The following is a 16,572-nucleotide window of genomic DNA, read 5'->3' on the forward strand; positions in this document are numbered from 1 at the left end:
AGTAGCATAGTTTGGGAATATTTTATCCCATTATGCTAGTTGCCTCTGAACTTTGTGGAGTGTTTCTTCTCGCAGTACAGAGGCTTCTCAATTTGATGTAATCTCATTGTCAATTTTGGCTTTGATTGCCTATGCTTCTGAGGTCTTTTCCAATGAATCTTTGCCTATGCCAAAGTCATTCATATTTCCCCAAATGTCCTCTAATAATTTGATGTTATCGGGCTATAGATTTAGGTCTTTGGTCCATTTTCACTGGATTTTTGCATAAGGTGTAAGGTAGGAGTCTTGCTTCACACTAATGCATGTGGAGACCTGGTTTTCCCAGGACCATTTGTTGAAGAGCTGTCCTTGATTCAGGGATTGATTTCAGCTCTTTTATCAAAGACAGATGGCAGTAAATGCCCAGATTGATTTCTGGAGTTTCTATTGTTTTGCTTTTGTCTACCCATCTCTTCTTTTGCCAATACCAGGCTGTTTTGATTATAATTGCCCTGTAGTATGTCTTGAAATCTGGTATGTGATGCCTCCAGCTTTGCTTTTGTTATATAATATTGCTTTAGCTATTTGGGGTCTTCTGTGCTTCCATATGAACCTCAACATCATTTTTTTCTATATCTGATAAGAATGTCATTGGTATTTTAATTGGTATCACTTTGAACCTGTAAATTCTTTCACTACTATGGACATTTTGAGGATATTGATTCTTCTAATTCATGAACATGGAAGATTTTTCCATTTTTAATATCTTTTCCTTTTTTAATGTTTTTTAATTATCATCATCAAGATTTGATGCCCTTGGTTAAATTTATTGACATATTTAATTTTATGGGTATTGTGAATGGAATTGATCTTAGAAGTCCTCTCTCAGCCATGATGTTGTCTATATATTCAAAGGCTATTGAAGTCAAACTATCTTTATTTACAGAGAACAGGATTCCAAACATAGGGTATCCCAAAGAGTCCACCTAGAAACTATTACAACTTACAAAATTGTTTAGAAAATGGCAGAATATTAAATTATACAAAATTAAATATCTATGAATTCTTCTTGCAAGTTTTTTAATGTTGTTCAGACTATTAAGCCAATGTATTTATTTTCCCTTCCATTTAACATTTTTATCTTTTCTAGATTTTTACCATCAATGTATGAAAATTTCTGTGATGTATTTCTAGAACTCGCTATAATACATTGTGCAAAATGGAATGATATCTTCATGATGTAACACACTCAATTTTTAAAAAAATATTTTTATATTTATTCTGAACACTTTTTCAACAAATAATTTTATATCTGCTTTGTTACTTATTCTACCTGGTTATTCAGCATTAATTACAGTACTACCCATATATTTCATGTCATTAACATGCATTTTTTGATTATGTGTCTGAATTTACTATCTACCTATCTGTATGTATGTATTTATCTATCCTATCTACATGTCATTCTAATATTCTTGTTTAATAAGTCCTAATACTGTGAGCCTGTATCTGTCTTCTTGATATTGTCATTGAGATATCATCAGGTCACTCAGAATTCTGAAAGTTGTGCTGGCATCATTCATGTGCACAGTGTCTCTGATTTGCCTAAGGTAATTTTAATTTTTAACACCACCAAGTCACATATTGAACCTTCCTTGATTTTTATGATTCCACAGATATCTTTCACTGAAATATTCCAATGTGTTGCGCTAGATATACTTTATCCTAAAATTATTCTAGTAGATTCAGTGTGGCTTACATTACAGCCACTAATTTTTTTCTTTTATATTCACTACACATTCACTACAAATTCCCCCATGTCTACTTTTTTAATAGAGTTATATAATGTAAGTTAAACTTTGATTTTAGAAATTTTTCTAATGTGTAGTTCTAGAGATACTAGAATAATTCCATTAAGGTTATTTTCTAAAGTTGTTTGATGATTTCTTGACTCAAGATATCAGGGAATGTTCTTCAGTCTTCTTTTTAAAATATAATGAAATGGGGCTGGTGCTGTGGCACTGTGTGTTAACACCCTGGCCTGAAGCACTGGCATCCCATATGGATGCCGGTTTGAGACCCCGACTGCTCCACTTCCAATCGAGCCCTCTGCTGTGGCCTGGGAAAGCAGTGGAAGATGGCCCAGGTCCTTGCGCCCCTGCACCCACATAGGAGAGTCAGAGAAATCTCCTGGCTCCTGGCTTTGGATGCACAGCTCCAGCCATTGTGGCCAATTGGGGAGTGAACCAGGAGATGGAAGACCTCTCTCTCTGCCTCTCCTCTCTCCGTGCAACTCTGACTTTCAAATAAATAAATAAATCTTTAAAACATAAATATAATGAAATGTTTTCCACCAAATACTCATATCTGTTATTTTTCATACCAATTACTCAGTTATGCTCACAATAATCACATAAAACATCTTTATAATGAGTATCCACTTCTTTTTAGTTTGAAAGATTGTGCCCATAAAAATGTTATGTGAATATAACATTCATTCATTACTGTTTTTTTCACCCAAGAGATACTTTAATGAGGCTCTGCGGCCATAGGTGATGGGCAAGAGGTTGAGCTGTGGGGTCAGGTACTTATCTTTTTCTTCTTTGGGAAGAAGTTGGGTATGACCACATTTCTTCTTGACATCTCTTTTTGATAGAACTTATTATAGCACTTGTGGTAGATCATTTTATCACAGTTGTACTTCTAGGCAAGCAGACAAAGGGAGGGCTTGATGATGCCATCTTGCAGCAGAGCACCAGTTGCAGGATGGAGTCTTTCTGGGTGTTGTGGTTTGATAGAATGTGTCCATCATCTAGCTGTTGCCTGCAAATATGAAATGCTGTTGGTCAGGAGGGATGCCCTCTTTGTCCTGGATTTTGGCTTTGGCATTCTCAGTGGTGTTACTGGGCTCAGAATCAAGTGGGATGGTTTCATCCAGCAAGTCTTCACAGAGATTTTTATCTCTGCATTTTTAGAGCTACTTGACTGTCTCACTGAAGAGGAAGCTCATTCAGTACTTGAAAGCTGTTTCCTTCCCTGTGTCATACAGTTAGCATTCATGCCAGCAACACATCTGTTGTCCTTCTGTTTGCTCTTCTGTGAATAAGGTAGCATTATATTTTTTCAGCACTTTGCAGATTTTAACTTTATTCCTGGATTTATGTAATTTAATTATTATGATCTGCTTGGCATAGTGATTTTATTCCATCCTGTCCTTGGAATACAATAAGCAGTGTGGAACTCTGGATTTATGGTTTTTGTCAAAGTTAAAAAAAAAATGTTGGCCATTATTTCCCCAAATATACACCAGACCATTTCAGAGATCCTACTTAAATGTATAATTGGACTGATGCTCTCTCCATCAGTTTTAGTCTTTTCCTGTCCTCAAGTTGTGTTTCGATGGCTTATATTGATGTTTTCATGTTCATTCACCTTTTCTTCTGAAATGTCTAATCAGTACACCTTCCATTCAAAAAATTACTCATTTCATATGTTGTAGATTTAAACTCTAGGAGCTGGTCTGGGAGCTTTCTGTATATTTACTCTGTGTATACTTCTGTATAAAATTGTGATTCATGTCTAATAACTGTTGCAAACTCTTCCTTAATATTGTTGTCACATCTTTTGGATATAAAATATATTTACCTAGCCTTTGTCTCTGTTGCTCTGATCCTCTACCCTTGCTATTTTCTAAGAGGTATTACTGTCATTGCCATCCCCTATTTTTCTCACTTGGTTTGGTGCTAAAACACAAGATGAGTCCAAATGGTGGAGTCAGCTCACCTGAATGACCATTCAATTGGGCATACTTCATCCTACAGGGATTTCTTCTCCACGTTTAGCCCTTCGGCTTACAACAAAGAAGAAAATAAATATGTAGTTCACAACCTGTGAATGTCACAGATCTGCAAATGGGTCTCTATGTAGCAATCTGCATATGTATTGAAATGAGCATGAGTTAATACTGATGTCTTCAACTCTGATCCATCAATCTGAGTATCTTTCTGGGTGCTTACACTTCTTACCTATAGAGACCCACTCCAACAGTGACAAGTCTATCTCATTCCACTTACATATTTCACCTTGGGATGCATCATTAACCATGTCAAATTTGTGAAGCTAGCTGCATCTCTGCAGGGAAATTCCTGCTGACCCAGAGCACAGTGCTACTGCTGTTGCCTGAGTTTGCCAGACTCCTATCAATTTCTTTTTTAAAAAAATTATTTAATTTTGAAAGAGAGTGAGAGTGAAAATGAGAGAGAGAGACAGAGACAGAGACAGAGAGAGACAGAGACAGAGAGAGAATGCTTCATCTGCTAGTTCACTTTCCAGATGATCACAATGGCAAGGGCTGGGCCAGACTGAAGCCAGGAGCCAAGAACCTCATCCCAGTCTCCAATGTGGGTGGAAGGTTCCAAACACTTAAGTCTTCTTCCCCTGCTTTTCTCATCCCTTTAATAGGGAGCTGGATCTTGGGTGGAACAGCTGAGGTATGAACAAGTGCCCATATGGGATGCTGGTTTTGCCGGTGGTGGCTTTACCTGCTATGCCACAACATGTGCCTTACACTCACTTTCCTAATTACCTAAGTTTCACCTGATACCATTTAGAATGCCTTTTATACAGAAAATAAAAAAACAACAAAAATTTTGGTGCTGTGGTGTAGTGTGCTAAGCCTCCACTTGTTGTACTAGCATCCCAGATAAGTGCCTGTTCTAATCCCAGCTGCTCCTCTTCTGATCCACCTCTCAAGTACTTGGGCCCCTGCACCTGTGTGGGAAACCTGGAAGAAGCTCCTGGCTCCTGGCTTCGAGTGCTCCAGCTCCAGCTGTTGTGGCCTTTGAGGAGTGAATCAGTGATCTGAAGACTCTCTCTCTCTCTCTCTCTCTCTCTCTCTCTCTCTCTCTCTCTCTCCTCTTTCTCTCTCTCTCCCTGTAACTCTGTCTCTAAATAAAACAATCTTTAAAAAATAAGAACTTTAATTATTTAGAATGTTTATTTGCAATGCTGGGAGACAGAGACATAGAGATATAGTGAGATTCTACAACTTCTAGTTATTGTATCAAAAACAGCATACACATGATTACCTAAAATGTTCCCATATATTATTTTCTGTGCAGTTAATAATTTGCATTTTTGCATTTGGGTCTATAGACAATTTAAGTTATTTTTGTGAAATATATGAGCAGATTTTCATTATAGCATGTTAGGTGTCCAATTTTTGTAGCACTAATTGTTGTCTCAGTTATATTGTCTCTACACCTTTGTCAGTGACCTGGTATTGTACTCATAATGGACTCTTTCTGGACTCTGTTGTATATTTATCTGCTTACAATTCTTTTACCAATTCTGTACTTTCTTGGTTAACTTCTTAGTAAGTATTGAAGTTGTGCAATGCTGATCTTCCAAGTATATTTCAGTGATGAATTGGTTACTCTGTGCCTTTTGATTTTCCACACTAACTTTAGAGTCAGATATTTGTATAGTCAAAAATAACTTTCCATATTGTAATTGGGATTATGTTCAGTCCAAATATCAATTGGAGAAGGACTGATGATCTTGGTCGTACTGGGTGTTCTCACCCATTACCATGGAATGCCTCTCCAACTACTTAATTCTTCTTTGATTCCCTTCCACAAAGGTTTTCTCATATAAATGTTTTACATATTTTGTTATACTCTATCAACATTTACATAATTTGTTTAGAATTATACAAAGATATATCTTTGGGGTAATTTAAATGTAATGTGTTTTAAAATTCATCCAGTTTATTGTTGACATGTAAGAAAGCAACTGATCTCAAGTGTATGCAATCTTGGTATGATTTATCATTGGTTTCAAAGTAATTTAGTTGGTCCTTTTATATTTGCCAATATAAGCAATTATGTCCTTTTTATACTAAGACTATTTTTCTCCTTGAGCTATATGCCTTTTATCTTCATGTCTTATTGCATTAGGTAATAAATACAGTAGGATGTTGAAAAGCAGTAGTGAGAAGGGACAGGTTTGTCTTGTTCCTGTTCTTGTGGTAGAATTTAGAGCTTACCACCATTATCTATAAAGTCAGCTGAAATGTTGATGCAGATTCTATTTATGAATTAAGGACAAAATTATCCCTCTATTCTAGTTTGCTGGAAATTTTCATTTTTTATTCATCTGCTTATTTCCTAATTGGTGGTATTTGATTTTTCCAAGTTTTTTGTTGGTGTTGTTGACACATTGAATTTATTTACTGTTCTATTGAATTGACAAAAGTATGTTTCTCTTTTTCTTATAGTAATTGACCAAATTGTGAAATTTTTTCAGGGGAAAAACATACAAATTTATTATGTGTTTAACAAATTTAGCTACACATTCAATATGGACTCTAAGAGCTGCAAGATTGCTACACCATATATGGAGCTAAACAAGGAGATTGGGCTTGAGCTCTGGGAGGAAAGGAAGTGACTCAGGCCATGGTAGGTTGCAGGGAGGATGTGCAGTTAAGAAGGGACTATCTTGTTATACAATATGAATCTCCCAGGTAGCAGTCAGCTGTGGGGATCTGTCTGGGCAAGAGTCAGACCTCTTAATGTTTCCTTCCTGTGAAAAATCTTTCCTCAGCATAGAGGGGGATATCAGATGGAAAAGCCTCTGCCTGTCCCCCTACTGTTACTAATATGGATTTCTTTTTACAGGACAGCTTTCAGAGCCATTCCTGTGTTGGCAGAAGTCTGCACTTTCTGTGAATAATCACCTCAAAATGTGCCACAAATATGTTTTGGAGCAGAATTTTTGGGGGTGCCATAGTATCCATGTCAAAAGTTGCCCACAGCTGGAGTATATAAAAATTTCATACAGAGTTTTAAAAACTGTATGCAGGCCACAGCGCACCAGCCACAGTGGTCATTGGAAGGTGAACCAACAGAAAAAGGAAGATCTTTCTCTCTGTCTCTTTCTCTTACTGTCCACTCTGTCAAAAAAAAAAAACTGTATGGAAAAACTTTATACAGAGATAAAAATAGAGTAAGACTTATCTGTTTAGTGAAACCCTGAAAGAAAGCTCAAAATTTTTGACAGCCATTAGAAACAAAGGAAATGCCTTGGTAGGGGACCCCAACTCTCCATGCAGATTTCAGCAGCATCTGTGCCTTTAGTTGGCATGGGGTATGGGAACTACCTGGAAGCTCCCTGACCATTCAAGTTATGAACTTTTATTATTTGGCAATTGAATATCTACAGTATCAATTGCATATGAAATATCACCATCTTCATACCTTTTGGATTCATTTAAGACTATGTTGTTTATCAGTATCTATGTTCTTGAGAGATATTGCTCTGTAATTCCATTTGCTGTACTCTTGCTGTACAGTTTTCATGGTAGTAAAATGCTAGTTTCTTACCATGTAATCAGACTATTTTCCAGAAAAGTATTAAAAAGTTGGTATAAATTCCCCTTAACTATTTTATAGAATATTCCAGCAATCCCCTCAGTAGTCTGATACTTTCTACTTTGGAATGTTATCAAATGCAGGCTCAATTTCTGTTTTCAAATAAATATCACAAATAAATTAATTTGTTACAGAAATCTCACATCTTCTTGTTAACTCCCCAAGTGACCAAAACAGCCAAAATTGGGGCGGGTTAAAGCCAAGAGTTATAAATACCACCCAAGTCTCCTTTGTGGATGGAAAGAACCCAATAACTTGAGTATTTTGAGTGTTGCCTACAAGAGTGCACATTTGCAGGGAGCCAGGAGTTGGAGTATAGCCAAGACTTGAAACCCTGACCCTCTGATATAGGATGTAGGCACCTTAAGTAGCATCTTAACCAGTACAAAAAAGAAAAAGCACTTGATCCAATTCTTTTGAAAGATATTCCCTATAGAGAATGTCTATTTCTTCTGGTGTGATTTGAGATAGACTCTTCCTTTCCAGGAATTTGGCCATTTCTCCTAGGTTCCAAATACAATATTTTAAAGGACAATTTAAAAACCATTAATCCAGCATTTTATACAAGTTCAGTGAATAGTCTGGTCAGTGATAGTCCATCATTACCAAAGGAAACAACCAGATTTCTTTGACTACTCTGTGTACATTTATTCTAATAGGTAGTCTAGATCTTGACTTGTCCCCTTGAAGTTGCCTAGTCTTGGTTTTCAGCTTTTCTAGAGTTGGTCTCTATACATGTCAAGATTTTCCTAAGTGCACCTAACTTTGAAAACTTCAACATCCAAATATTGTGTTACTTTTACATCATACCAAGTCTTTTTAAAAGTTTTTTGGGCAGGTGAATGTCTAAACTAAGTCTTACTGTACTGGGGATTTCATGTGGTCAATATACAATCTTCTGATATCTTATTTAGATGCCTTTGATATTAATAATATGCTAACAAAATCTTCATTGTGATAGACCTGGATAATTTGCAAACTGAATAGCCTTTCCATTCCCATCTCAAAAGCACTTTATCTACATTGAGCCTCATGTAACTTAACTTGTTCTGTTCCCAGGCATCCCTTGCTCATGCAATTGTGAGGAATATATCCAGTTCTCAACCTTTCATCTTTGAACCTTCCTACTCCTTATTTCCTTCCCTAGAGATATTAGACCTACATTAGCTGACCTCAGATATGATAGTGATAGGCTCTTTCTGGAATCCAACACATTGTGCAGTAGGAAGCTAATTTTCCAAGAAAGGGACAAAATAGCTCTAATGCTTGCATATGAAATATTCTTTTCTTGGTTGCCTTAATATTTTATTTTTTTAATTTTTTCTTTATTTTTGACAGGCAGAGTGGAAAGTGAGAGAGAGACAGAGAGAAAGGTCTTCCTTTGCTATTGTTTCACCCTCCAATGGCCACCGCGGTTGGCGCGCTGCGGCCTGCACACCATGCTGATCCGATTGCAGGAGCTAGGTGCTTCTCCTGGTCTCCCATGGGGTGCAGGGCCCAAGGACTTGGGCCATCCTCCACTGCACTCCCGGGCCATAGCAGAGAGCTGGCCTGGAAAAGGGCACCTGGAACAGAATCTGGTGCCCCAACCAGGACTAGAACCCGGTGTGCCAGCGCTGCAAGGCGGAGGATTAGCCTAGTGAGCCATGGCCTTAATATTTATTGTTAGTAAAATGATGCCATCTCCCTAAACCCAGCCTGGTTTACTAGATGTCAAGTGACCAAATAGCCCAATCACAAGTATCAGCTCCACCCCAACCCTGATGGGATTTTCTGCTCCCACTTCCTTACCTCTGAAAAGCTATATAAGACCTGTTCTCCCATTACAAGCTGTTGTTCTCTCTGTGCATGGGAAGGTAGCCTGTTGGGTTTCCCCCACCCAACAATAAACCTTTTCTCTTACTCCAAGCATTTGGTGTGTTTTGTGGTGGCCTTTCCTTTCAGTATTCCTTGCTGTCTTACTGTTGTTATGCCAGGAGATTCAAACTAAGCACTAAATGCAAAATTATTTGATTTCTATGGCTGGCGCTGCAGCTCACTAGGCTAATCCTATGCCTTGCGGCACCGGCACACCGGGTTCTAGTCCTGGTTGGGGCACCGATCCTGTCCCGGTTGCCCCTCTTCCAGGCCAGCTCTCTGCTGTGGCCCGGGAAGGCAGTGGAGGATGGCCCAAGTGCTTGGGCCCTGCACCCCATGGGAGACCAGGATAAACACCTGGCTCCTGCCATCAGATCAGCGCGGTGTGCAGGCCGCAGCGTGCTACCGTGGCGGCCATTGGAGGGTGAACCAACGGCAAAAGGAAGACCTTTCTCTCTGTCTCTCTCTCTCACTGTCCACTCTGCCTGTCAAAAATAAAAAAAAATATTTGATTTCTACATAAAGATTTTTGAACCATTACTAATATAACATGATGTATTATATGAGAAAATATGCATTTTGGCAACTTTATTTTGATACAATTTTAATATATTTAAATCTGTGAGTTTTATCTTTTTTAACTGTTGAAAAATTCACAGAAACTGGGTGATTTCCAGGATGGGGGGTTAGTTGTCTCTGTGTATGCGTTAATATTCTTTAGATTTTGAATTTCACACTTTTTGAATTCCTCAAAGAGAAATAAAATCTAATTGTGAAATGAAAAAATGAGATGCTGCAGGTGTGGACTGAATGTTTGTGTCCTCCAAAAATTCATATGTTGAATCTGTGTCCTGAAAAGTAAAATGGATGTCCCCATGCTATGGTTTCAGTTTGCCCTCCAGAGATTCATGTGCTGGAAGAACAGAGTTCAATGTGTTATTGTTCAGGTGGTGAAAGCTTTAAGATATGGGGCCTAATGGAAGATGAATAAGTCATTGGAGTAATCACCCTCAAAAGGTGTTAATGTGTTTCTCATGAGATCCATTTATTTCCTTGCAGAGTGTGTTATAAAGAGAACATGTCTGACTCTTACATCCCTGTGGCTTCCTATGTCACCCTGTGATCTCTTCTGTATATATCCCTACCATTGTGATGCTATCACCATGAGGCCCTCACCAGAGGCAAACATATGGGGCTGTCTGAACTTGAACATTAATCCTCTCAAACTGTCAGCCAAATAAACCTTTTTCTCTATAAATCATTAAGTCTTAACATTGTTATATCAATAGACAATGAGCTAATACCCCCTCAACAGTGTACCTGCTCTTTTTAAAAAATATTTATTTATTTGAAAGTCAGAGTTATACAAAGAGGAGAGGCAGAGAGAGAGAGAGAGAGAGAGAGAGAGAGAGTAAGAGAGAGTAAGAGGTAAGAGAAGAGAGGTCTTCCATCTGATGGTTCACTCCCCAATTGACCTCAGCAGCCTGAGCTGTGCCAATCCAAAGCCAGGAGCCTTCTCCTGGTCTCCCACGTGGGTGCAGGGGCCCAAGGACTTGGGCCATCTTCTACTACTATCCCAGGCCACAGTAGAGAGCTGGATTAGAAGTGGAACAGCTGGGTCTCTAACTGGTGCCCATATGGGATGCTGGCACTTCAGGCAGGTCATTAACCTGCTGAGCCACAGAGCCAGCCCAGGTATGCCTGCTCTTGATTTGCTTCCATTGCTTTCTTTTAGATTTCCCCAAAAAACCAATTCCTCTGGGCTTCTCAAGAATTTGTTCCTGAATTGAGCTTTGCCGCCCCGTGCCAGCACCCCCATTCCGAGATCTTTTCCAGCATCTGCTATCTTAAAAACAAAATTCCGGCCAGCACCGTGGCTCTCTAGGATAATCCTCCGCCTTGCGGTGCCGGCACACCGGGTTCTAGTCCTGGTTGGGGCACCGGATTCTGTCCCGGTTGCCCCGCTTCCAGGCCAGCTCTCTGCTGTGGCCAAGGAGTGCAGTGGAGGATGGCCCAAGTGCTTGGGTCCTGCACCCCCATGGGAGACCAGGAGAAGCCCCTGGCTCCTGCCATCGGATCAGTGCAGTGCGCAGGCCGCAGCGCGCCAACTGCGGCGGACATTGGAGGGTGAACCAACGGCAAAAGGAAGACCTTTCTCTCTGTCTCTCTCTCTCACTGTCCACTCTGCCTGTCAAAAAAAAATTAAAAAAAAATTCCTCCCACCACCCCATTGTGCTTCCAGCTTTCAAACCCCATTTCCTACTCCCTTCACAGCTAATCTTTCTGAAAGAATTTTCAGTTTACCTGTCCCTCACATTCTTAACTCTAAATTTCTTTTGCTGTGCTTTCTCAACTGCCATTCCCACCACTCCATAAAACTTCACTGGCCGGGATCCCCAATGACCTCACATGACCTAATAATCCACAACCTTCATCCTATGGAGCTTCTCAGATACATTGGGGAATTTGCATTTCCTTTTCTCCCAACAAAAACTCAATTTCAAGCCAACAGGTTCACTGAAAAACTCCCTCTTGGTATCCTAGGCTGGAACCTTTAGAGAGACCATCTTGTGCACGGTGCAATTTCTGCTAAAGAGCCTGAGGTGTGGACCACTATCAGGTAGCCAGAAGGATAGAATCCCAGTCCCACAGGCCATGCAACATCCTGGAATGAGAACATCTAGGCACAGAAACTGAAACTCTGGTGCCCATAAGAACAAAAATGCCACAGAGGAGTGAGTGATGATATGCCATGATATTGCTTCATCCATTCTTATTTCTTGTACCCATGACTTCTACATAATAAGTTGTCAGTAACTTGTAAGTCCATTAATTTCAAAGATATAGAGTGATCCACATGATGGTGCCACCTTTCAGTCTCATAGCATCTTGTCATCTGAATTCATATTCTTGCCTTATCAGGATGACAAATTCTGAGTGGTGGCATATATGACAGAAACAGTGCATGTCATTATTTAATCCCTAGTCTTGGCATATTTGAAGTAAAATTAAATTTTTATTCCTATAGAATTGGATATATAATTTTATTGTGTAAATAATCTCATGTGTAGTGATCAAAACTCAGTAATTCTTCAAATAGAAGTGATGACTGAAGACCTGCAGGGAGAAAAGGCAAACTTGGATTTAAGATATATTCATAGATTTCAATCAGTTTAATCAACTTTCAATCAACTAACTGCATGGTCACCTCATGAATAGGAAATCAGAGAGTCATTGTTAATCCCTGTAGATGGCAGATTACCCATACACCAGTGGCAACACCTGGATCAGCATTATTGAGTGGTAGCCCAGGCTAACAGGTTTATGTTCAACAAGTCTACAATCACTTTCTGTTTTGGCCACCATGGTCACTGTATTTGTGTATCCACTGTGTAGTAAATGTAATAAATGGCAGTGTCAGAGACCTGTTGAAATCAATGGCCCATATCATTCTGTCTATGCAGATGCTTACTGGCTCTGCCTTCATAGTTGCTGTCTATTCATTATTAGTTATTAGTTAGTAGAACATTCACACATTATAGCCACTCTAATAGGCACATTTCATGCCTCCTACTCAAAACTCCATGTTACAAATCTTTCATTTTCAGTCTTCTGACAAACCAGGTAAAATATCACATCCTGTCAGTGAAACTATAATTATCAATGTTCTTGGCCAATTTTCCCCCACAAAATAAATCAGGTATAATACTCAGAGCTTTGCTTATAACACTACCTTATAGGTCCCTTAGCAGGGTACTACTGTTATCCATCTACTTTCAACTAACATTAATGTAAATGTACTAAGCCAACCATCCATGAACAAGACTCAATTTTTTTTTCTTTCTCTGATAGTCATACCATAGAATGTGTGCAACCACTATCGCTCAGAGGGAAGTGAGACCCACTGTTTGTCAGTTTACTTATGCCTTCTAGGTATGCTATTGCCTGAGATTTGACTCATCTTTCCATTTATTATTGCTGCTACATCTACCCTTCTTTAGAACTTAGTAGGTCTGACAGCTTACATATTTGGTCTCCTAGTCACTTGATACAGCATAGTCAAATAGCCAGTCATCACTGCAACCCAGTAGCACACCAAGAGCTAGTTTTCAAGTGGTACATATTTAGTTGCTATAGATGATATGTTCTTTCTTGAGAACATCTATCGTTTCTGGGTTGTGATCCTATCAAGGCTAGCCGTGAAATCTCTAGAGTGTATTTTCTCACCAGAAATACCTCTGCTACCAGAGTATCTTTCTGGTTTTATAATACAAGTTGTGGTTTTATAACCCACAGCCCAGAACTACTACAAAATTCTTTCCCTGTTTGAGTTCATTGTATAGCTGGAAGATCTTTTTACCAAGTAAAATCGTTCAAGGAGTGCAAACTGTGCTGCCTCTTGAAAGCCTACTAACTGTTAGCCTTCTTTCCTGGTAGGAACTGAAGTCCATCCCAAAAAGGAGACTTTTTTTTATAAGAATGAATCCCAGCATACTTCAGATCACTGGATCCCAACATAATTACTTATATGAAAGTCTTGAATCTTGGTACAGTTTACTTCTCATATTCTTAGATAAGTTGTAATAAGGTTTGCAATGTATTATTTAGGTTTGCTAAACTGGTTTAACTCACATGGTGGCAGCAATTGAGTGTAATGCTGTGTTTTGTACAATAAGTGAAAACAAATGTTTTCTCATGAGCTAAAGGAGAATGACAAGCTGAGGTTCTGATAAGACAAAAGGATTATGGAATGGGCAGTGATACACGGTAGTTACAAATTCTATCAAACTGAGATTTTTATGATGATTTCTTTTTTGTTTTGTTTTGTTTTAAGGGAAAGGGTTCATTGGGGAATCCCAGCAGACCTGATGGAAGGGACAAAGAAGAAAAAGAGGGATGAGGCAAGTGTAAGAGGGTTATCAAGAGAGAGTGAGAGAGAGATTAGGAGATGGAGAGAAAGAGAGACATGTATTCAGAAACAGGTCCACTTAAAACCTTACTTGGGGGTGGGCAGGGAAGTATGAGCAGCAAATCCCATTAGGATGGGGGGTGGAGCTGACACTGGTGGTTGGCTCATAGGGTCACCTGGCTTCAAGCTGTGGTGGTGGGGGCTAGAGCCTAGGGTGGTGGTGTTTGAATATTACTTCATTATTTTGTTATGAATGTGTTTATGTAAATATTTCTGTGCTTCAAATACTGCTCTTTTTTTATCATGTTATCATACAACAGTTTGCCTCAGAGTCTTTACGCATTTGTAACTTTAAATCCTAAAAATTTTAGTTACAAGATATCAAGAAGGGTGACTGTTTATGCAAGGAATGTGCATGCTCTTTTAGGGAGTTTATGCATTTTTGGTTCTAAGTATTTTTTTATTATTTGACATGGAAGTAGAACTGCTATTTCTTTGGGGATTACATTTTTTAAGGAGATGTTTTGAGTTCAGGATTGATAAGGAACATATTGTTTTTTTTCTTCTCTTTCATTTACTTAAACAAGTTGAAAATGCTATTCACAGCATCTTCTAAATTTTGGCCAAGAGTCAAAAAACGTATTTAAACTTTGGAACGTGCCCACATAGACAGGGAGGCTCACCCCAGCAGTAGTTGGGGCAAATACCCAAGAACCAAAGGGCTTGGAAAGTCAGGAAGAGCAGAAAGGATTCTTCAGTTTATGAACTTGGTGCACTGGGACCTCCAGGCTGACACCTTTACAACGGAGACACAGTTCCATCTAGCTGGCACCTGTCCCTTCCATTACTTGCTGACCCTGCTTCTGTCCCATGCAGCACTGTGCGACTGACTGGAATAACTTCTCAATTTCTGGGGCACAGTGTACAAACTCGTGGTTCTAGAACTTAAATGCTGGATTTTTAATCAGCTCAATGAAGGTAATAAGAAGACCCCAAGGATGTGGCCTATTTACAATCAACCATTCCAAAAGAACCCTTGTGATCTGTTCCTGGATAGCTTTAGTGTTGGCCTCTGCAAAAAGGTACAGCATGGTGCAGCTAAAGTAATGAGTGTGGCTATTGGGGTATCGCAGCTGATTTGCAATTGCGTTCAAGAAGAGATAGCGACTCTCAGTATCCAAGTCCACAGCCAGGTTCTGGAAGATGTCCATGTGTGCCAAGTGGGTGATGGTGCTCATTGAAGGGGTGCTGCCCTTGTTGTGAATGTGTGCAATGGCCTGAGTCCCTACATAGAGCACCAGTGCATTGATGAGCTGGAGGTTGTAGTGATTGCCAGGCTCATTAGACACCTGTAGGTTGCTGCACAGATCAGACAGAAAAGTGACTGGTGATTGAGTTTTAAGATAAGAATCCTAATCCTTTTTGAATTGATGTGGCATCACTCCAGTGAAATTGGTGAGAATCCGGGGAGCAATGTTAATTTCACTCAACATGTCCACCTTCAGATTAGGAATGAATGGGTCTGGGAGCCTCATGTTTCTTGGGAAGGCACTCAGTATCAAATTTCTTAGCTGGATACAATTGGGTGGGATTACATCACAGAACCCATAATGGTAATCACAAAGGAATTCTGGGAAGTCATGCAAAAGAACCAGCAGCACTCTTAAAGTACCCTTATAGAGGATTTGCATAGGTTTGGTGAGTTCCACATTTCTAAGGAAAGGCACTAAATATTTGAATAAATCAATCAGTAGCTGTGCATACATAGGCCACCCCTTCTGCTGTGGCGTATGTGCCAGCATTCTTGCAATAGATAAGGATCATATTGTAAATATTAACTCAACTCAGTCAAATTAGTTGGGCTGTTGTGCTGAGTTTGACCAAAATGTTATTGATGTTGCGGTGTAGACATATTGTAGATGTGATTAACATCTACCATCATTAAAATAAAGGAGATTATATATATATATATATATATATATATATATATATATATATATATATGCAAACTTCTCTATTAAGAACCCAGATTGATACAGTAAGCAAATACAGGTAAGAAAATATAAAATTAAATTAGTAATATGCAAATCTACTTGTGTTCTGAGAAATGGAATGTGAGTATAATTAGAAAGCTTATGGGTATAATTAGAAAACCTACTCTTAAGATGGAGTTTATTATTCAATTAATTAAATATTTTAGTCTGTATATCAATACATTTTTAATGGTGCAGCTCCTTGTTACTAGAGCAGTGCTTTTCAAACCATCTGTAGGAAGGACCAAGATTTTCCCCATCCCACTGTAGATTAATATTTTGTAAAATATCCTCCCTGATATGACCAAGCCCTTCACATTATACGTGGATGAGAATAAGGGAGTGGCGAAGGGAGTGCTAACAC

At 39.0% G+C, this 16,572-nt stretch overlaps 1 pseudogene; it reads right to left on the minus strand.

The window, feature by feature from the left end:
- Positions 1-14,977: 14,977 nt before the first annotated feature.
- On the minus strand, positions 14,978-15,986 carry LOC133755074 (CCR4-NOT transcription complex subunit 1-like; annotated as a pseudogene).
- Positions 15,987-16,572: the final 586 nt, after the last annotated feature.

This window comes from Lepus europaeus, unplaced genomic scaffold, assembly GCF_033115175.1.
Source record: "Lepus europaeus isolate LE1 unplaced genomic scaffold, mLepTim1.pri SCAFFOLD_3_1, whole genome shotgun sequence".
Classification (NCBI taxonomy): domain Eukaryota; kingdom Metazoa; phylum Chordata; class Mammalia; order Lagomorpha; family Leporidae; genus Lepus; species Lepus europaeus.